The 22,838-nt window shown below is 31.1% G+C and overlaps 1 protein-coding gene across 11 annotated transcripts in view; it reads right to left on the bottom strand.

Moving 5' to 3' along the window:
* LOC129958602 (toll-like receptor 6) overlaps window positions 1-22,838 on the bottom strand; it is a 302,856-nt gene that overhangs the window by 94,809 nt on the left and 185,209 nt on the right. For 7 of the 11 annotated variants that reach the window (XM_056071195.1, XM_056071192.1, XM_056071193.1 and 4 more), the window contains 2 exons: window positions 21,277-21,449; window positions 18,967-19,036 (listed from right to left, as the gene is read on the bottom strand). The exons of 3 other annotated variants lie outside the window; for them this stretch is intronic. The gene's annotated coding sequence lies outside the window, so the exon portion shown is untranslated. The remainder of the gene's footprint in view (window positions 1-18,966; window positions 19,037-21,276; window positions 21,450-22,838) is intronic. One more of the 11 variants, XM_056071191.1, reaches the window with a different exon arrangement.

The raw sequence follows: 22,838 nt of genomic DNA, 5'->3' as shown, positions 1-22,838 counted from the left end.
ATATTTTAAGCATTAAACACAACTACATTAAGCTTATTTTACGCTAATGTCAAATGAAATTTACCATGGAAATTCTTAACTGTCTCGGAAAAAGGATTTTACAAAATTAAAAGAAAAATCAACAGAAGTAACACACAGTTCCCACCTCTTTTTAAACGCGGCCATAAACAACAGAAGCAATTAAGCTTAAGCCTCGATGCAAAGATAATTTGATAAAAAGCAAGCCCAGAACAAAACGAGCAAAAGGGTTCTGTAAGAAATGGGTTCTCCAAGGTCTCGAAAAGAAAAACGACGAAAACACCACTACACGAAGACTTCCCCGGTGAAAACAAAAATAATAATAATAATAAAGAAAAGTGGATATTTGTTTCTTGAAAAACATTTCGCACTTTTTCACAGCAAACTTCTCCAAGGGGATAGTTAAACAAGCCAACAAAAATAACAAGACTACGGAAGTAATAATGTGAACCGGCGATCTGGGCGCTGAACTTTATAAACGATCCTATTTCTTTTACAAGATCGCCGGACACAGCTCGGCAGTACTTTTTCTCCTTGACCACCTCCTTTCTTTCAAGACTTCCTTTTTGTTGCTATTTATTCCCTAAGCGCTACTCACAGTCGATTTGCCGTCAGAGGCATTCCAGGGCCTACACAGATCCCAGAGGGGACACCACTGTGGTCACCCGGGCACCAGATAATTTTTTCCTCCCTTCTACCCCTACCCCCTTATGTCCGGCTTACCTCTACCGGTCGACAAAGGCCCCAATTCGCTCAAGGGATACAATGGATAACGTAATTATCTAGAAATATAATCAAATTTGCAGCCGGAATTACCGGACTCCTGTATTCCAGGACAGTCACAAAGCGCTTTCAAATCATCGATCCGGAGCCCAATAAAAATTGTCCGGTACAGTCTTCCAGTCTACGGCGATAAATCTAAAGATTTCTAGCTGCCGCGATAAAATGATAAAGATAAATAGGAGGAAATAATGGAAGGGACGCCGTTCGAATGAAGCTGAACAGTTGATTCGAATTTTAAGAAGAATCTGAAAGTGACCCTGTGTAGAATATATTAAGATAAAACTTGCCAGCATAAATCTTTCTTTTATAAAGCTCCTGATAGAAAACTATTGATGCATTGAACTGCAGTTTCCCTACGAGGGCAATAGAGCCATGGAAGAATGTGCATTTTTCATTTTAAAAGGCGAGATAAAATCTGGGAAGAAAACAGCTTGTGTCAGCAGATGTTGAAAGGACAAAATAAAGGAAGAAAACGATTAATAATACTCGAAAAGGAACAGGGTGCAATGATTTAAGGCAACAAATAATTAGCTGTTTTTGATATGAGTTTGGTAACTAGTTATTTGCTATTTTTCCTCCAACCTCTTTCGAAAACGGTAGTCCATATTAAAATGCATAAAATTTTTAAAAAGTACAGATTTCTTAAATTATTGATATTTTGATTTAGTAAGTTTTAAATTGATGAGATCGTATCGGTTCACACAAAAAGTTTAAAAACTTTGTCACCAGCCATTAAAAAAAAAATCTCTAGAGTAACTGCTTAAAAATTTTATGACGGCATCATATCCCAATTGAAATAATATATTTAAAGAAATATAGTATTAATATTATTTACCTGCATTTTGTTCCAGCAAACAGTTAGTAGAAAGAAAGCCAGAAACAAAAATTCAAAGAAAAAAGAAAGTTAGAAAAAAAATCAAAGAAAAAAGAAAGCTGGAAACAAAAATTCTAAGTGCTTATGCCTGCTGCTTATGATTCTTTAAAACATCTAATCGAAAAATGATTTTGAAAGTACAAGATCGGGTCGTGGAGCTCTAGGAAATAATATTTTTATTTTGTCAATAATGTTTAAAAAGTATTATTATCCGTAATATCTGCATATAAATAGGAATTTTATTTATTAGCATATATATTATACGCGTTACTTTAAATATGGAATATAATATTAATATTAATATATTTGCGATCGTGGTATATTTAGACTGAATAACGCCAGGAGCAAATTTGTACAAAAATATAGTATGGATTCTGATCATGAATTATAAATAGTCAGGGAATCAATTCCGTTTTTAAAAACGCAATTATCATTAACTAAAAAATGCAGTGAAATAGAAAGCGAATAATACAATAAGCAAAAAAACATATATATAAAAAGTTTTTTTTTTTCTTTTTCTTTTTTAAGGCTATGTAACATTTTTAGTAATACAAAAAAAAAAAAAAAAACCCTCATATTAGTTTATTTTAAACCTACAATATGAAAATATAATAGGATTATGAAGCAAACAACAGGGCAGGGCATTAAAAGAAAAACAATAAAGAACAAAACAACAAAAGATACACGAGATGTTTTTTTTTTAAATACAAGTGATTAAAAAATAGAATGAATGCATAAATGGAACCTAACATGCATTATATACATAAAAAAATATCCAGTTAAATTAGTGTTACGTATGTCATCACGAAAATCAAGCAAACGCTAAAATGTCGAGACTCCGGATTTTGCAACAGAAGCGCGTCCAAATTCTTACGGCTTCTTTGAACGCAGGTAATTAGGTTCAAGAAAGTTTTCTTTCATTAATAAGGAAAAGAAAAACAAGCGAAGAGAAGAAAATAAGTTAGGTACTCTCTCCAGATATGACAAGAGAAGTAGACACTTCCATGATTAAGAAGAAAATGGAGCTCCTTCAAGGAAACCCATTATCAATTTATGGCAAGGTACATTAAAAAAAAAAAAAAAAAAAAAAAAAACCTAAATTTGAGAAATCCCAGAAAAAAGTGGAGATCTACGATTTAAACTAATAAAGATGCTTTCATAAATATAAGATCTTTCACTAGTGATTTTTGTAGGTGGTGCGCCCCCCCCCCCTATTTAAAAATGGTATAGTTTGAATTTGAAATGAACTCTGAATATAGAATTGTAGAAAGTATTATAAAAATACGATGGTTATAAAAAAGATGTCCTTTTAACCTGGGAAAAAGTACTATATCTTAACCTCATATTTAAAAAAAAAAGCGGAAATGGTCTTCCAGAAATTTTCTTGTTACTCTCCAATTAAGGTCTTATCTCCCTCCACCCGCATAAAATTATGGACCCCCCCCCCCTTGTGAAGCCTTGCAGAGCACTTCGAATAATAGTTATGAAATATAGATCTTTGGCGTGCGTGTGTCTAGCATTTTTACTGAATCTATCGTGCGGAAATGTACTTATTTTTAACAGCTTTTTGCCAGCCCGATAAAACAAAAATTTTACTATATTTGCAGTCACAAGATAACAAACCGAATTCCACTGATTTGTTATTCCATTTATGAATTAGTGGGTTTACAAGTATGCGAAAGTACAAACCGACGGACGGTCAACCTTTTAACAGACTTTGTTCAAAATTTAGAGAGAATTTATATTTTGGATGTTAAACTGCGTACTAATTCTTATTTACCTAGCTCTTGTGTTTTGGAGTTATCGAGTTCCCTTGCAATCGAACAGCCAGACAAAGGGGCATCCACAATGGTTTTCACTCAAAATTTGACAGAAATCTACAAATTTGGTCTTGATTCCATATACCAAATTTCATAGATCTAGCTAAAAAAGTTTTTGACTTATCGTATTTACAGACAGAAATAATATCAAATATGTGTGTTTTGAACTAACGGACATTTGAAAAGTGAAAATTCGTCAAAGTCGTGATTTTTTTTTTTTTTTTTTTTTTTTTTTTACGATTACAATATTTTTTCTATACTTTGTATTCGAGAAAATAAAAAGAACTAACAAGTTTACAATGCTTGTAATGTCTTAGTAAAACGAAGTAATAAGTAAGGGAAAAAACGAGAATAAATGCCCCTTAAATGAGAAGATAAGATATAAGTTAAGCGTAAATAGCAAAATCAATTAAATTATCAAAAGAGGAGTAAAAATTTCTTTAAATCGTGTAGAATACAATCAATTTAGACAAATTTGGAATTTTTTTCCAATGAAAGAAAAAAAATGTTTCTAACTCTATAATAAGCATAAAATTTCACATCCTTAACTTTTACAGCATAAATGTGTTTTTAACTATGCTTAGTAAAATTATAAATAAGTATTACAGCTTATTTCACTACTATTGAAAGCAAAAATGATAAAAAGAATACTGAATTACATAATAAATTTAACATATGCGACCGTAATATTAAATATAAGTTAACTGATGCATTCATAAATTTATCCGTTGTCAGAGAGATATATTTATTTATAATAACTCTTTCTAAGCAATAGAAAGCTAGACATTTATTTCAGCTTCATTCATTTTTAAAGGAATGGAAATTGAAGAATTAATTTTTCAAAGCAAGTAAATGAAAATCATACATCTGGAACATAGAAATTAGAAATTATCTCCAAAGTCAATATTTCCTTAAACTAGAAATAAATATCACACATTCAAAAACGAAACAATCACGTTTAATATGCATATTTGGAATAAAATTATTCAATGAATAAATAGAACTTCAATAAAAAGAAATAAATATTGACAAGAAGATTGCGTTTATAGCCATTTATTACAATAAGGGGAATTGTATTTACAGGTCTCGTGCACCGAAATGAATAACATTTTAAGAAATTTAATCTAATGTGTATTGCGAAATTTGAATATTTGTTTGACTTATTTATCAAAAATAAAACTTAAACACGGAATTCGCCTACAGAATACAGTGATGAGTCATGATATTGTACGGAATAATGATACAGTATCAATTCAATATCTGAAACATTGAATTATTTATTTATTTTTGAGGATTGATTCCTTTAAGATTTCTAAAAGTAAATGATAATCATATTCACAAATTAACAACAATAAAGCTAAAATTTGTGAGACATATTAAAAAAAAAAAGAAGAAGAAGATTGTTTAGTATAAATTGAAATAATTATTTTATAGTATTTTTACCATTAAATAATTCGCTCAACAATACAAACAATTTATATCGCCCTCCCTGAAGTTAAACTGAATAGCTAAAAGAAATATTACATTAAAATAATTTCAAATTGAGATTAGAACAAATTCAATTTAATCAAAACTTCAGCTCCTTCGCACTTTTATAATGGCCAAACTAAAGAATAAATTGCTCAACAATCATCATAAATTTTGGAGACAAAAGCAACATCATGACAGCTGTACCGGGAACGAATACAATGTCATTTTATAACGGAGGGAAAATTTAGCGGAAGTATTATTTTAATTCCATATTAAACATACAAAGTTTTGAATGAACTTCATATAAATGTGCACGGAAACTGACAGTTATTGCCAAAACGGCCTTAAACCGAGAGATAACAATTGATACCAAATTACTCTAGATTTGAATTTTAAACAGATAAAAAAAAATGTTTGCGACAAAAGTCGGAATATCATCTAAAGATTTTTGAAGATTGATTTTAAAACAATGATATATATTACAAAATACAAAAAAAAAAAAAAAAAAAAGCGCAATATATAATTTTGCCGTTAAAGCATTTATTCAAAATTATGCATCTAAAAGTTTTCACTGAAAAGTACTAATTTAAATTTATCTTTAAAATTAAAGACTAATAAAATATTCACTCATTTTTTTGTATAGAAATATATAGACATTATTTTCAAACACAGTTCTACTTCTCACACACAGAAATATAACTATTTCAAACCCTTTCTTTTTCCAGCAGAACATCAAATTCTGAGTCCGAAACATTACATTACAATCGGTTCAAATTTAGATGCCAAAACCAAATGCATTCGGGGTCACTCAGTCGAAACTTTCCGACTCCATCCGAAACGTTTATAAATGACACAGCCAACTACATATTAAGTTTTCTAAACAACAAGAACTCCTTCTCAGAGAGAACGAAAGAGATGAAGAAAATTCGAAACCAACTGATCTTTCCAGTTTGGTTAAGCTGATGCTCATAATCATAGGATCATAAATCGCTTTCCAAAAGCGGCAGCTATCTTTCACAAACTCAGATATTGACAGCTGTCAGCAAGGCTGCCTTGAGCGAGTAAGGTTTCTTTATAGGTCTCCTCCAGCCTTACGCCCGATTTCATCGGTTTTCCTCACTTCACCATCAATCTTCTTCCACGCTGATGAAGTTCAATTTCAACTTCGTTTAAGTAGGCTGCAAGAGAACGTTCTTTCCCCCTACTCCATCCACCAATTTCCAGCAAGCATCTGATAGAGGTGTCTTTAAATGCATCCCCACTTTCGCCAAGTATAAAATTCTCGCCGAGTATATATTGAAATTACATAACATCAGCACTTTTCTATTAAACGCAGAAAAGCGGTCTTCGCTTCTGGACTTGGGAGAAGGGAGATGCTTAAGCCGGAAGTAAAGGAAATTGCGGTTTAAGAAGATTGTTCCGAGATGATTTGAAAAGGAAAGAGTAACGGTGAAAGGAGAGGAAAACCCCCTTCAAGGAGACATGGTGACTGGAAATGCTATAATTGGATTTAAATACTAAAGTTTACATACCAATGGCTTTTAAGATTACAGCAACTAAGTACAATTTAGAAACTCCGGAGAAAAATTAAAGGATAGAAATATGAAATCAAAACTGATGGGTGTACTAAGCATAGCAATTTCAAATTACATAATATTGAAAGACAATGCCGGTTTTAGGTAAGTAAATGATTTAATTTAAGCATTTTACAATGAAATTTTAAAAAAATTAACAGCAGTGACGATGAAATTAAAGGAATGTGAAATATATACATATATATTCACGAAAGCGTTTTATTTCCGCATGGAAAGTTTCGCAAGGAAGATTATGGTGAAATATTAGAAAAAAGATAGCAAACTATATTGAATTTATTAATTTAGACGTGACTTAGACTTTCCACAAAGAAATATCAAAGACAGTAGTTTGTTTATAGTGCAGTATATTTAATATAAATTTTGTAAATAATTTATTACATAACAGTCCTTGATTCATTCTTAATAAATAAAATAAGTTTAGAACTAACAATTTATAACTGATCAAGAAGTAATACACTTACAAACAGAAGAAATACACTAAATAATAAAACATTTCAATTAAAAATTTTTAGATGAAAAAATCTTTAAAAAAATACACTAAATAATAAAATATTAGATCTAAATATTAGATTTGCAAAAATATGTTTTACACGAACATAATCTGCACATTACGATGAACGATTTCATGTTCCGGTTTATTATGAGTAATACGATACCTTTCCCAACTTCATCTTCAAATATAGTTTTAATGTGAAAAGGGGGAAAAAAACATGTAGATAAACTTTTAGATCATGAATTAATTCGATATCGAGCCTTCTTTAACTTTTATATACTCCAACTCTTCTTGGATAAACTGACAAAGCGAATTCCCTCTTTTAAATTTTTATTATTTATTTTTACTATTAAAAGCATATGAAAGGCCAACCGAAACGGATCTTTTTCTATCTCATGCCTTACTCCCAGAATTTAAATCCCCAAATCAACGTAGAGTTTAAAGGCCTGTGACACTAAATAGACGAGCCTTCTGCTTCAGAATAACTGCACATTCGCATTCTGCGCACTTGAAATGAACAAGTGGACAAAATTTAGAAGATTTCTCTTCGAATTTTCTCTTTTCCTTCGAGCGATGCAATTGGAAATAAGTTAAAGTGGGTATGGAAGAAGGTTAAAAAATATTTTTAGGAGGGGGTATATTTATTCTTTCGTGGACAATGGACTATTTCGCGAATGAGGTACAATGAGACAGGTCCAGCATACTAAACGAAGAGAGGTTTTCCAATTCGTTCAGGAGTCTTCAAAGGTGGTGACGCGTTAGAAAAAAAATAAAGGAAAGACGCAATAAAAAGAAGAGAGGGACCTCGTCAAGCATCTTAGCACTCCTATTGGGAGTCCCTGGAGTCCTTTTGTCAAGGACTCTGATGAGGAACCAACACAACTGCAGGGATTCGGTTAAGAAAGTACCAAACAGCGGACCGCCCACTTTTCTGCTCACCGCGTCCTTCAAAAGTAGTTCTTTGAATTTGTACTTCTAAGAAATGGGAAAATAACTCGGTTGTGTAAAGGCACTTTTTTCTTTTATTCGGCCTCTGTTGAACAACACCTTGCAGCACCTATTTTGCTTCACTTTGGGAAAAGATGAATCGTGGTGAAATCCGAGCTTCCCAAATGGCTCAACAGCCTGTTGCTATTCTTCCTTGATTTCCTGAAAATCACTTTTTGGGAATTATTGAAAGCTCTTTTGTTAACTAAAAATTTTACCCATTACTGTATTTAAACTCCTGACTAAATGGCACATCTTATTTGGGACATTTATAATCATTTTTTCATCTTGATTACTTGTTTTCCATGAAAGAACGTAAAGGTCACCTCAAAGATTTTTATTTAAATTAACTTAATCAATACTTTTAAATAATAGTAAAATAAAAAAATAATAGTAAAATAATAATAAAATATTTTTTACAAAAATTAATAGCTACTTTTATTTAAGTATGGATTAAAATTAAAAAAAATCGTAATTACATACAACAGCAAGACATGTAATTAATTATAAGTGAAGGAATTAATATCGTCACAAACGCATTCAATGTACGAAGTTGAGTAGGTATTAAAGGTCAAGACTATGATTAGAACGCCAAATCAAACAATAAATATAAATAGCATTATAATAAACATGTTGTATTGTTCTATAATTTCCGTCAAAAAATTGTGTTTCAAATAGAGTAAAAAGTTATAACCATGTTCCCCTATGAAATAGTAATTATTCAAAATGCATAAAAATTCAACAGAAGCAATTAAAAAAAATAATGCTCGCTGTCATTGAAAAAATAACTTTTAGTTAACATTTTACCCAACTTATTTTTAGTTCCCTGAAAATAATATAAAGGAATATAAATGAGATAATTGGTAATTAATTCCGTTAGCTTAATTAACTTCCGTTATTGCATTATCAAATGAATTAATAATTATATTAGAAAAAAAGTTTTAACTATTATTAACCATATATCCGGCCAATTTTTCTAAAAAAAGGGAAATACTTTGAAAGGGAGTTTGATGAGAAATAAATTAACGAAAATCTATTTATTTATTAATCGTATCCTTTTGCATTCGTATATCTATGATAATTCCAGCGATATTGTTTTTTTTATTTCTAAGAATTTCATATTAAAATGGATGTAAATAATTCTCAAGGTAAGAAATAGCTAGAAAAGGTATTCAAGAAATAGTAAAAAGGGGTATTAAAAAGCTTTTATACCACTAACAAGGGAAGAACAATCAATATCAAAACTCTACAAAGGAATTTTTAACAAAATTGTATTAATATTCTTCAATACGTTAATTATTAATACTATAGATTTATTACATCCATAAATTAATTCAGATTTTAAAAAAACTGAAAACACTTTAAACTTGGTGATCTAGGACTTCTCTACAGAAGATGGAATTTTAACATAAAAAACAGCCACATAAAATGCGAATAAATTTTACAAACATATGAAATATATAAAAAGAAGTACGCAACAAAATTTCTGTGTGTCCAATTCTGGAAATCATTTCGAATAACATCTCAGTAAGTTGAAAAAGAGACGTCGGTCCCATGCGATTAGGTACTAACTGAAACAGATTGCATGCTATTGAATAACATAGTTTCAAGGAAGACAAGTCTCATATAGTAGCTTCTAGTTTATTGTTCAAATAAGGTTACTTAGAAACTCTGAAACCAATTCTATTTAAGATTCAAAACTAAAGCAATAGCATTGGTGTATTCTTAAAAATTAAAACAATAATAATAAATTAACTTATTTTAATACTCATTCGTTTCGTGCAAAATTTAAAAAAAAAAATTACGAAGAAGAATAAATTATTATCAAAAAGAGAAATTTAGTAATTCATAAAAATATGAGAAACATTGTAAACCGTTTTTATGTAAAACAACAACTAAAAAAAAACATTTTTTTAGTTTGTTTTTCAGCAGTTACCTTTCTATATCGATTAAAAGTTTAAATATCCCAACTCATTTAGCCAGCGAAGATAATATGCCAAAATCCCTTTATGAACAAGCAGGGGGAGGAGGAAATCCAGCTCTTCTTCATTACTAAGTAAACGACGCCCACCACAGGTGCTCAAAGAAACAATTTATAACCCGGAGAGATAAAAAAAGAGGAACATTTCATCGAATCCTGCCGTAACCGGAGAAATCAGTTAAAGTGACAAAGTCTCATTGAAGACCACAGATCTAAAGTCTCCGGCCACTCTAGCGGAATGACCAGGAAAAGGAAAAACCACCTTTTACTCCCTTTGGGGTCTAACTAGAAAGGAGGATAAACTACGTCCCCTCTGTTTCCTTTAATTTGATGGTGTTTCCCAAAGAGACAGACATTATTTCCCAAAATGAGACCCAGAGGGGTTCAGTCCCAGCTCTAGAAATTATCTGGACCAGGCCCGTTGCTAAGCCCACTAGAGTAGGGTCCGAGTTTTAGTCGATACCAAAGTAAATGAGGTGCTCCCCCTTGCTGCAAAGCTGCTTATTACTTGCGAGCCTTATCAAGACTCCTTCCCCTGGTGAACCGTGTAAACTGAAAGAATTGCAATACGGAAACGCGATACAATTCAATTCTACAGTCACACGGAGTAATAGAATGCAATCTCCAGGGTTAAATTCTCCTCGATTTCAGTGGATAATTGAGAAGACTACTTCCGGGGTATTACGCGTGCGAGCATTTATTTTGTCTTAAACAAGGGTAGGATTAAAACGTAATATTTTATTTCGGAAGTTGGAGCATGCAGGATTAGAATTCGTGTAGAATGGCATTTTATAAAATTCAGCATTATAAAGGAGTTTGCAAACAGATAAAACAAGTAACAGAGAATAGATAGTAAAAGTAACGAAAGATTTATATACTGGTGGAAGTACTTAAGAATACAAATTTAACTTCTTTAAGTTTGGCTCCACAAGAGAGTACACTGTGAGATAGAGGACATTAAATACATATTAGAACTCTTAGAAAGATTAGTATATCCTATATTTCACTGTAAAGCATTTATATACCAGGAGAATAAGTAGTTATGGTACGGCTCTCTTAAGCCAAAGTTTGAGAGCTCGATCTTGGCTAAAGTAAGTTATCTCTTGTTGCGCCAAGAACAGGTCGGACCTATCTCATACTATTGTTATTATTAGTATACTAAAGATTCTTTGAATTTCTATTCGGCCTTTGGTACTCTCAACAGCTCTTTGGCAACAAAAGTCCTGATTGGGTGGCCCAGGATCAGTACCAAAAATATCAGCTTGTAGACTACCTCTCTGGAAACAAATTGATACTAAAGGTTGATATAACAGTAACTCATAAACGCACAGCTCTTATGGAGCAGCAAATAGCCCGTAGGACTATAAGCCAAAATTCTCAGACAAAAACCCAGACAGGATGGATAGCGAAAGCTGATATGCCTTGCTTCGTTTTTCAAGGCATTACGTTTAAAATACAAAATTATTTGATGAAACTCTTAAATACTCTTTGATGAAAATAAGAATATCATGAAATTCCATTATGTCCCGTGATTCGGCCACTTTTAACTTTTTAATGTACTGCATCATTTACATTAACATTGAAGATTGTTATGTGTCATAGCAGGAACTACTAGTTACATTCAGACAAAAGTAACCCATTTCCAGATAATCCCGAAGTTTTAAATAATATCATCAATATGCAGCTCACTGAAGCCAACAACCGGAAAACGACACGATGAAAGTTTAAAAGACCATGTCGCAAGTATTTATTAAAAACATTAATCGTATACATCTGATTATTTGAATTCATTCAGTAGAAACGCTGTCTAGACCAGAAATCTAAACATAACAACCAAACCATTTGAGTCGATATTTTCCTCTTAATGATATAACCCATTAGTTAAAGAACTTGAAAGTCATTCGTTTATCTTTCCTTTCCAGTTTCTTAACAGAAAATCGAATTCTGGGAAAAAGAAATGAAAATACGGAAAATCTCACGTTTCCAGAGGTAATCGATGTTAATTGGGAATCGGCAAGCGAAACAGAGGTTAATTTCTTCGTTAGCACAGACCGGGCGAATTAACATTTTCCCTTTTGTTACACTGGCAAAGAAAGATTGGGCCCTCAGAGGCCTTGCATTCGTTCTGACGTTTCTTTCGTTTGCTTTTCATTAAGCTTCCTTTTTATTTTATGGAGATTTGATTAGACATTTTTAAGACGTCCGCATATAACAATATCCAACAATGCTTCCTCACAATAGCTGAATGAATTCGGGAGAAATAATGACAAAAATACATTCAATTGCCATTTATTGATTAACAAAGAAAACGCCTTGTATTTGATGTTGCCATTAACGTGGGTAATTGAATTAGGGATTTCACATGTCAAATTAAAAAGTCGTAAAGTAGCACTTTGAATTAAGGTTTTTAAGTACTTTACACTTATTTGAAGTGTGCTACAATTACAAATAAAAAAAAAACCTAGTTTTGTAATTTTTCTAGTGAAATAAAATGCATACAATAAAATGCGACATCGCATATAAATAACACTCACAAAAAAAAAGTGTTTTCTTGTATAAACAACGAGAAAGTTCAACATTTTTCTACCTAATGTAAGCTAACTAAATTGGATTTTCGAAACTGCAGCTCATTTTCTACAAGAGTTAAGTACCTACATAAAAAGTAAATAAATAAATAAATAACGAGAGATCCAGTGTCAAACAATGTTGGTTTTTTTTATAGGAATGTATCTCTCACTGTCCATACATTGAGTTCGAATTTCTTTGATTAGACAAAAGCTAATTAAGTGTTACGAAATTAAAAACAGACATTGGTAGGATTAAAAAGAAAAAAAAAATGTCTGAACACAACTCAGGGCCTGGTGGTAAGGTCTCGGGTTCGGAACGGAGGGCTTCAAGTTCGAGACCCGATTGTACAGAAGAACCGTCGTGTAAAAGGATATGTACACGCTAAATCCATTGGTGCCAAACGGCCCAGTGCTGGTATGGTTTGGAAGTTTGGAGAGTGGGTGCCAGCTCAGGTGTCATCCACGTCATCTGACTGAAACTGAATTATTCAGAAATAAGAGTTCCGTCCCAAAATAGCTCTAGTGTTGCTTTAAAAACGGGGCGTTAGTATAGCTAAACGAATTAAACTAAACTTGAACACAGCTAAAAACATCTGTAAATTTCAGTAAAGAATATGTTTTATAATGAAAATAATCTTTTTACAGGACATAATACTCAGTGACATGCTTATGACACTTAAGACATATCCAGCATTATTACACATAGCGCACACTCCATTGCTAATTATTAGATCTATTTCTGATAAAAATCTTTTTCTAATTGCTTTTTAAACATCAAGCTTTCACCTCATCACTCTCAAATAAAGTTCTATTTCTAGATTAAACTATAAAAAAAGACTCATATGAATTTTAAGTATCGCTTTTAAAATTCTATAATAAAAAGAAATAAATTGTAGAAAAGTACAATTTATTTATTTACAAAAATGAATAGCAATATTTCAACGATTTATGTTTGAGAATTTTTTAGACCCTTAAATGTTAACGAGAATCTCAAGTAAAAGTTTTTACTTTGAAAATCAATCTGTAAACGAAACCGCAATTCACATTACTTTGAAGTAGTACAACAAATAGTTTTCTGTTTCATCCATAGAATGTTAAGACAATTAAACACAATGAACGCACAATCTAACAAACAAAATCACATTCTTGTGTAAAGTGCCTAATTGGACAGCAAATTAATAATTAAACCAAGGATGAAAAAAATAACTAATCATTAAGCTATGTAGATTCTACATGAAATATAAGATCCCATTCTTGGCAGACATTCCACAGAATATCACATTGAATCATTGCAGAAGGTTACAAAGAAAAGATTGTCACCAATCACTTATAGCAAAGAGAATTTTGTTTCATTTTAAACAACCAGCAGTAAAACAACAATTTACTTTACTTTACTCTCACGGAGTTTATCAGGTTTTTCCAAAAAGGGTTCTATCCAGTTTACTTGGAAGCAGATTCGGTTAACTACATTCAACGCCTTGTAAGATATACTGAGTGTTAGATGTTTGTTTTCCTCGTAACTCCCCGTCGAGTCAATTCTTAAACATAAAACAAGCATAAATAACAACAGAAGCAAGAATGTCCGAGCAATTTTTCACCAGAAACTTTGTTACTAAAGAATAGGTTACTTGATGTTAAAAATCGATTCAAAAAACAAAGAAATAGGCAACATAAGAGTTCTTGAGATTACTTGAAAGAAACTTTTACTCGAGGCACAACCGTTATTTAGGACCCTACACGGCAATAAAATGCTACGAATTTGAGCGTATTGGTCAAATAACACTAAAAGGATTGAATGGAAGAAAGAAATAAAAAGAAAATAAGAAAAAGAAAAGAAAAAAAATTCCAGACTTTCTTGAGTGAGAACTCTTAAGTCTAAGCATAAAAGTTCAAAGTGATGAAAAAGGTGGTAAAGATCCAATAGTTAAACCCCCTTTCCGGAAAAAAAAAATTCACCTCAGGTATATAGTTGACTCTCTGGCCTTAAATGCTGATGCTCAGAACATAAAATTTAATGCCACAACAGAAGGCAATGAAGCCTTCATTGAATCTGAAAATTGAGTTCCAACTTCACGGTACATGAAATTAGAATTTTAGAGCGCTAAATGAATGAATGAAAGAACCAGACAAAACGCCTATCAAGACAAGCTCCAAAACGATTAAAGCTGATGATATAATTGGGTGATTTCGTAAACTGTCACCGAATGCTCCCAAAATAATTAGAAGAATCACGTTTTTATGACGCTTAAAGCATTAAAATCTTTAGTACGATGTGGAGCGCGTTTAATACTTCTACGATTAAAATTTTAAAATTCTCTGTGCCAGAGAGGCTCATAAAATAAGAAGAAAGGCAATTGTTTCCAGTGCAGTTTATTGGTATCATGGCAAGTAAAAACAAATTTGGAACAATACGAGTCTAACATAATCATAAGCAATACTAATGTGAAGAGTTCATGAGAAGACATATTTTATCTCCGATAGGAAATATTAAATAGCTTCGTGATATCACAAATTATTTCAAAAATGATTAAAATAATTTGATATTCAAGATGAAATGGTGAGCATTTCAAAGCAGAAAATTCCAATTTCATTTTCAGCTTGACATGGTTTTATGTCAAGAGATTATATGGATTATTAAAAATTGATATAAAACTGCTCGTAATAGAAGTGAATTGCATCATATGTAAAACTAATTTGTTCAATATTGGAGGCAAACATTTGTGCTATAATTGGCGTTAAAAATATATATACTATCAAACCGATAAAAAACGAGCCAAAAGATTTTAAGGCAGGACTTCATAAACTTAGGGACCAAAACCCAAGTGGGATCAAGTGCATTCGTTTCAGGATAGCGAAAGTTCTGCGGCAGTTCAGTATTTTCAATAAAAAGTACAAAACTCATTAAAAAGAGCCGTCTTGATTGAAAATTACCACGCTTTATTTGATTCATTTAGCACTAATATTTTTGCTAAAACTTGTATCCGGAGAATTTTGAACAAAATAGGAACATATAGCAGAGTTTAAGAAACCATGTTTAAAAGTAAATTTTAAAAATTTTGTGGAGACTTCTGATAAAAAAAAAATATTTTAAAGAATGAAAGCTAAGTACAGACACCCTGTAAAATAAATAACAATTATTCGAGTGCATAATATTCAATTCACGAAGAAAAAACAATCCTGGCACCCTTCAAACTTCTACAATTTTTTTTAAAAATTTTTGAATGAAATTTTGAGGCAATTGTTAAAGAATTAATAAGTTATTAATACGAAATAAGAATAAAATTGTCAATTATATGAATTCATAAAAAATGTGCAATTTAATTCAATTGAAACGTAAATTTATAGGCAAACTACATCAATGAAAGAAAACAGAACCATTTTATAAAGTGCAAGTGTAGGGGACCTAAAATAGAAAACCAAAACATTCATTCTCCTGAAATAACACTTTATGGATTGCATTAATATCGAGAAATTTAAATTTTGAATAACTATAGGATATTTTGTACACCCATTCATTTATCTAACTTGTTTGTTACCATGAAGGTTAAAACCAGCAGAAATATTGTCTCCTAGACATTCTCACACGTTTCTTCAATATAAAATTTTTGTGTTTAATCTGATCGTTTCATGAAAAGAATGTTTCCTTTCCTTTGAAACATATATACAATTTTGGTATCATCACTACAAGCCGAATTTCAGCCATGTAACTTTCCGCGTTTTTTGAGTTACCAAGTTCAAGTAAACATGAACAAATCGACAAATAAAAATTGGCAGACTTAACATGCTGCGTTTTTAATTATTGGGTTCTTATACACACAAAGGGGCTGACATAACTTTCACATATTTCCTCCGAATTTTGATACAGATTTATAATGGAAGAACTGGTCATGCACAAAAATTAAATTTTATAGAGTTTTTTTTTTCTTTATAAGAATTACTATTTACAAACAGAAAGACTTATATAATAATAAAAACTAAACTGAGCTAAAACTAATTCGTAGATTTGTGAGAATCCGAGAGCAATTTCTTTGACATTACAACCCATCCTTTACAACTAAAGGAACGTAAAATTGGTACAATTGAAAACTATAGCTACTAAAAGAACATAATTAATCAATTTATCAGGGGATAGATAAAAACTTCGCAAAATAAAATAATGATAAACAAAGTATTTGCCAGCATAAAAATAAAACTACATTAACATTATATCATCACATCCACTATCTTCCTAATTTATTTCATGTGTCAAGGGAGCGACCATTTGACATAGATGAACGAATTCGGTGATAGAAACAAAAGTGGAACCGAAAACAAGCGACACATCAAAACCTTATTTGTTGAAATGAAATGGCACTGGGGCCAGGCACAAACACAACAAATAATAAAACTAAAAACATGAGAGGAAGACATTCAAACGGGTGCCTATAGGGGTGGCAATTGTTTCTTAGAAGGATGAGGGTGGCGTAGGTGGAAAGAAAAATGCAACAACAAAGTAACAAAAAACTGCAAGAAGGGCAGAGCAATCAGTCACCTAGTGTAGGGCAATGCTGGCCCCGGATTGGCCATCCATCAAAACACACGCAACACTTCGCGAAAACGTTTTTCTTCTGTTATTGGCATTTTGATCTGGACTTCACCTTCAAAAGTAATGAAAAGATGAAAATAATGAAAAAAAAGTTAGAAAGGGGGAGGATGCTACAGAGAGGGGTTGATTTATGTTTCCTCGGAATGATCGACAACAACAGGATTCAGCGTAAAAGGACCGCCCATAAATTATGTTCCACTACTTGCGATTCGATTTGGTCGATCTTCTCTCTTTGCATTGGCGATCGCGGGATATTTTTTCTCCCCTCTTCCTCTAATATTTCCGTCAAATGTTTCTTTGAAGTCATTCCGTCAAAAAGGATGACGCAAGAGAAAAAAGAGAAGAAAAGGCCTTTCTCTAGCTCCGGAATGGTTTTCGATAGAAGGGCTCGGTGGTTCTTTGTTGGAGAAACGGTTTGAATGTGCCCACACCACCACAAAAGTGGATGCGAAATGGGGTGAATCTGGCTTTCTTGTTCATAATCGCCTGAATATAGATTAGTGCTCTATGGTCAGTTGCGTAAAGTGATTTACATCACAATTTTTAAAATTTATAACACTTCCTCCTTATTTCCGGATAGGGATTCCCCCCCCCCTAATGCTCTGAATATTAATATGGGATTATTTTGAGTCCATCCAGACATTTTGCAAGGATTTTAATATGTGTTTAAAAAATGTACATTAAAATATTCTTTTAGGAGCACTCCAATAATTCTTTCTTTCATAATTTTGCCCCTTGCAGAATTTTTTTCTTTCTTCTTGTATGTGTGCGCGCGTAGGGGCGGATACAAAGGAAGAGACAATGGCATTAAGATCATTCTCTTGAACTTATACAATATTTTGCAGTCTGAAAGAAGTGTAACCGTAAAGTTGATTGCATTTGATATTTTTGGTATAATTGTTCATAAAAAATTAATTTACCAGTAAGTTAAAAGAATTAAATAAATTTGTTTATTTTATAATCCATATTTTTGTGGCCTTGTATATTCAATCTTAAAAAATATATATATAAAACTTCACTGATGAGCAGTAGTTTGGAACTTCTGTGTAAAGTCACTGTTGGAAACTAGACGAAATACTTTCTACACAATCGAGTCAAGACGGCGCATCTATAAAAGAGTACTATATGTTATGTATTATCAAAGGAGTCGTAACGTACTCTCTATCTCACTCTCTTTGTATATACGTTGATGGTTGGCAATCATGAAAGATTTAATTAACGATCTGAACTAATATTTCCTTTTATTACCCACGAAATAAATTACCCATAATTTCAAAATATCAACAATAAATTTGCATTTAAAATAAAGTCATAGCACAATAATGGTACATTTAGTCCTAAACTCCTTATTCCGACCGATTTGGCGGTTTCTCCCTCCCCCAAGAAAATTTATGTACCCAAAACTATATTCTTGAGCATAACCCCTGTAAAATGTTAATCTGTATCTGCCTCTGTGAGTGTGTGAAAAAAGCATACTTCCAGGATCATTGTTTATTCACTTATTGCTAGAGAGATGGATGAATTGTTGGCATTATAACACATTGCTACACTTATTTTGACCAAATTATTATTTTTTTTCTTTTTCATTTTAATTAGCGAACGTTTTAGTGTTACTTTAATTATCCATAAAATAGTGAAAATTACATTCTGTTCTTTGTAAAAAATGTTGAATATCAGTTTTATATCTGTATTTTATGTTTGATAAGTTTTCTGTCTTAAATATTAGAAATATCTACGGGGTCAAAACGACCCCGTTTTAGACAGTAACGTAAAATTTTGATCTTAGTACTTACTCCCAGGGTTAAACTGCAATATCTTCTCAAAAATACAGTCATGATGCCAAATTAGGAATCAAATACGAAACTAAAATCAAATAATGATAAATAGAAATAGTTAGGAATGAAAAATAGAAAGTAAATCATTAGAAAATTTTAATATTTGTTTCAAATACAAAACAATTTAAAAATAAAAAGCCCTTAGTAAGGAATTGCTATATACAACTAAAGAAGATTGGCTTACAGAATAAGTTTGCAAATTTTCTATGAAAGCAAAATGTTGCGAAAATTTCATTTAGAAAATGAGTGTTTTCTTTGAAAATTTCAGGTAATAATGAAAATAATATATAGTCTGAAGATGAAAATGAATCAACAGTTTTGATTTGAAATTTATTTATAAATAAATTGTAGATATTGCAATCTAAAAATAAAAAAGTGCTGGACAGAATTTTGCTATTGACAACTGATGAAATTAGATTTGTGCAATGAGTCTACGAAAAAAGTCATAATACATTTCTAGGTCAGAGCAATCCTACTTTAATGTAGCCATGATTATGATGAAACTTGGAATATTCAAGTTTTATTTTATATTTTTTATATTAATTAATATATATTTTTTAGTTTATTTTTTTAATAAATATTCCTCAGTACTCATCCAGACAGGAAAGTAATAAAGGGTTCGAACGACATTCGGTATATCAATAAAATAAAATAATTAAATTTATAGTTTAGTTCAAACTCCACTATTTAGATCAAACTCGGATAAAACCATGTTCAGCAATGCATGTCTGATTCAATATTTCTTATGTTAAGCGCTGATTGAAATATTTAAGCGCAAAGATGAATTAAAAATTAATTTTCCGAAAAGAAAGAATATCACCGTATTTATACATTGAGTTCGAACAAGCGATTTTTACAATGCAATAAAATAAAATGGAAAGGAAAGATACGAAAAATTTCAATCCCAAACTCAAGCTTCTATCTTTTATAACCAGAAATTAAAATTTTAAATTTTAAATAGAATTTCCGCTCACTAAATTAACAGAAATTGGAGCGAAAATATTAAAAGCCTGCCATAACATTTCCGATGAGTTGCAACAATTTTGCGCTCTTGAATCCATTTGATGTATATTTAGTTAACTATTTATTTTATTGCTTGTAATTAACTGGTGACATTCCTAATTAAAGATCCTATTACTTCTAGCAGAAATTTAAAATTTAAATCAACTTGCTAATTTACTGATTTAATAGAAAGTAATCTGGTGAATTCTAAGAAAATTAAGAATACAGACTCTAACATTCGAATAATGATGATCCTTTTTGTTTTTGGAATTTTTCGTTTTACATCTGGCAGCTCTTTAAGTATCAATGTATGCATTAAATTAAATAGATCCCAGTTTTTATGGAATTGTTTATGAAAAGTCAGTGTAATTGATTATTCTTCCGCTTAGAATTACTCTTCCACGAAATTGCAATTCCGCCTAGAATAAACTGACATAAAAACTTTTAAACACTAAACATTTTGAAGATTAGCGCTCGCAAAACAATTAAAACAACCAAAAAACGAAACGCCTTATAAAATCGTTATAATTCTGCGAATATTTTATTTTTAATCATTTTACTCTATAGCTCGTTGACTGATATATTCTATATCTTAAATTCTAGGATAAAAATATACATTTTTATTAAATAATTCACTGTATCATTTCAATGGATTTATTGCTCCGTTTAGAAATGAATAACGCATTACCTAGAAAAGCTTAAAATTTTTGAGAATTGTAAAAATCATATATCATTATTTTGCTCTACGGCTGGGTAATTGTTTTATTATACAGCCGATAAGAAGAATGCGACTTTTAATAAATAATTCCTGGAATGTCACTTCAACCGGCTCTCATCCATACATAACTGTCATACACAGGAAAGATCGAAATATTTGAAAAATTAAAACGATTTTATATCTTTGAATTACTTTCCTCTGCAGCTGGTTAATTGGTTTGTTATACGGTCAAGCTATAAAAACATCGAAGCTTTTATTAAATCGTTTGCAGCATATTACATTGATTGGTCTCTCCTTCATTCAGAATTGGCATAAACACACTACCTAGAAAAGCTTAAAGAATTATAACGATTTTAAACCTTTGAATTAGTTTGCTCTACAACTGTTTAATTGTTTTATTATACAGCTAGCCGAAGAAGAGATTGACGCTTTTATTAAACAGTTCATGGCTTGTCACTTAAAACGATTTCTCTTCCGTTTAGAACTGACATAAAACATTAAAGCAATACAAAAAAAGGACATGATCAGTGCACCATAAAAAACATTACCTAGCTTTTTAGCTGAAACAGAAAGAGATTCGTGTCAGCTGGGAAAAACTGAACTATGAAGCTTGACAGAGCAAATCGTTCAATCACATGGTGAAAGTGAAACAATCCTCGAAATGCCTCTTCAACAGCACCACTTTCATTCACGGAAGTACTGGAGGAGTTTTTGAGAGTTTCTGGGAAAAAAATGAACATGCAATAACCAAAAATAAAAATAAAAATAAACAGGGGCAAAAGAATAAAAAATATGTAACGAAAACTTAAAAATAAAAGTAACATAAAATGATAAAATTACAATAAAAAGAAACAAAATAATAAAATAACAACACAAAGTAGCAAAATAATAAAAAAAGGAAATAACAAAAATTCAATAAGATACTAATATTTGATTTAAAATTTTTTAAAAAAATACCATGCTGAATATACAGAATAAAACAATATTTTTAAACTAAATATATATAAATGGGGAAAAAAAGTAAATTAAAAGGTTCTTTGATTGATGCATCGAGCATATTGTACGAATTGTTTGGCAAAAAACAAAAAATAAAATTGCGTGTGTATGCTGTATTATTATTTTTTTTTTTTTAATTTTTGGAAAATTTCAAATAAGCCAAACTGATCATCTGATGTTTAATTCTGCGTTCAGAAATTGAAAGTTTATTTCCCAATTCTCAAGAATTTTTATGATTTAAAAATTAATTCACATTAAAAAAAAAACTTCCAAGGGAAAACAAACTAAGTGAAGACATTCTTTCAAAACAATGAATAAGAAGAAGTGATAGCACATCCTCTTTTGACGTATTATTTGTGACGAGGTTATAACTAAAATTTATGAACAATATTTAAAATGTGATACTAATTTTCACATCACTAGCTAATATTTCAGAAAAACTTAACTTTGGCAAAATGACTCTTCCTCAATTAACTACTCATTATTTATTTATTCTTTAGGCATTTTTTTTTTTTTTTTTGATATTCTTCTAAATAAGAACTCTAATATATTCGGTGTGAAAAATTTAACTAATACTAAATAATTTTAATTGGATAAAAACAATATTTAAAATCAAGACTATAAATTTTTGGAACTTTAGTTAAACCCACAGAAAACCTCAACTTAAGCTAAAAGATTTTTCCACGATCCATTACTGAATATTAGACGATAATTTGAGTATTAGGGATCTTGACAACTCTCAATTAAGAAATCGTATTATTCATACAATGAGAAGATTACCAATAGTAATTAAATCACTTGAATTGGAGGAAAAATTTGTCAGATTGAAAAGATTATATCCACAACAAAACCAAATGCACTGACGAGATAGCCCCCTTTTCAGGGATCACTATAAAAGGTTACCTAAATAGGTACTTGCTGTCTACAATCAATCAATTCAATGCATGGCTTAGATTCTAGGTCCTCGAGTACAAGAGAGGAATATGGAAGTAATAAATTAAAAATGATCGCATAAATTATTCATGACTTTAGATTGGTCACAAAGTGATTTCGGCTGCCTAGGTCTGCGGAAGCAAAATATTAGACGAATCACCGATGGCCAGATCATTACGTT

This window comes from Argiope bruennichi, chromosome X1 (assembly GCF_947563725.1).
Source record: "Argiope bruennichi chromosome X1, qqArgBrue1.1, whole genome shotgun sequence".
Lineage (NCBI taxonomy): Eukaryota > Metazoa > Arthropoda > Arachnida > Araneae > Araneidae > Argiope > Argiope bruennichi.
Note: the sequence above shows the minus strand (reverse complement) of the source record. Positions and strands in the feature narration are given on the sequence as shown.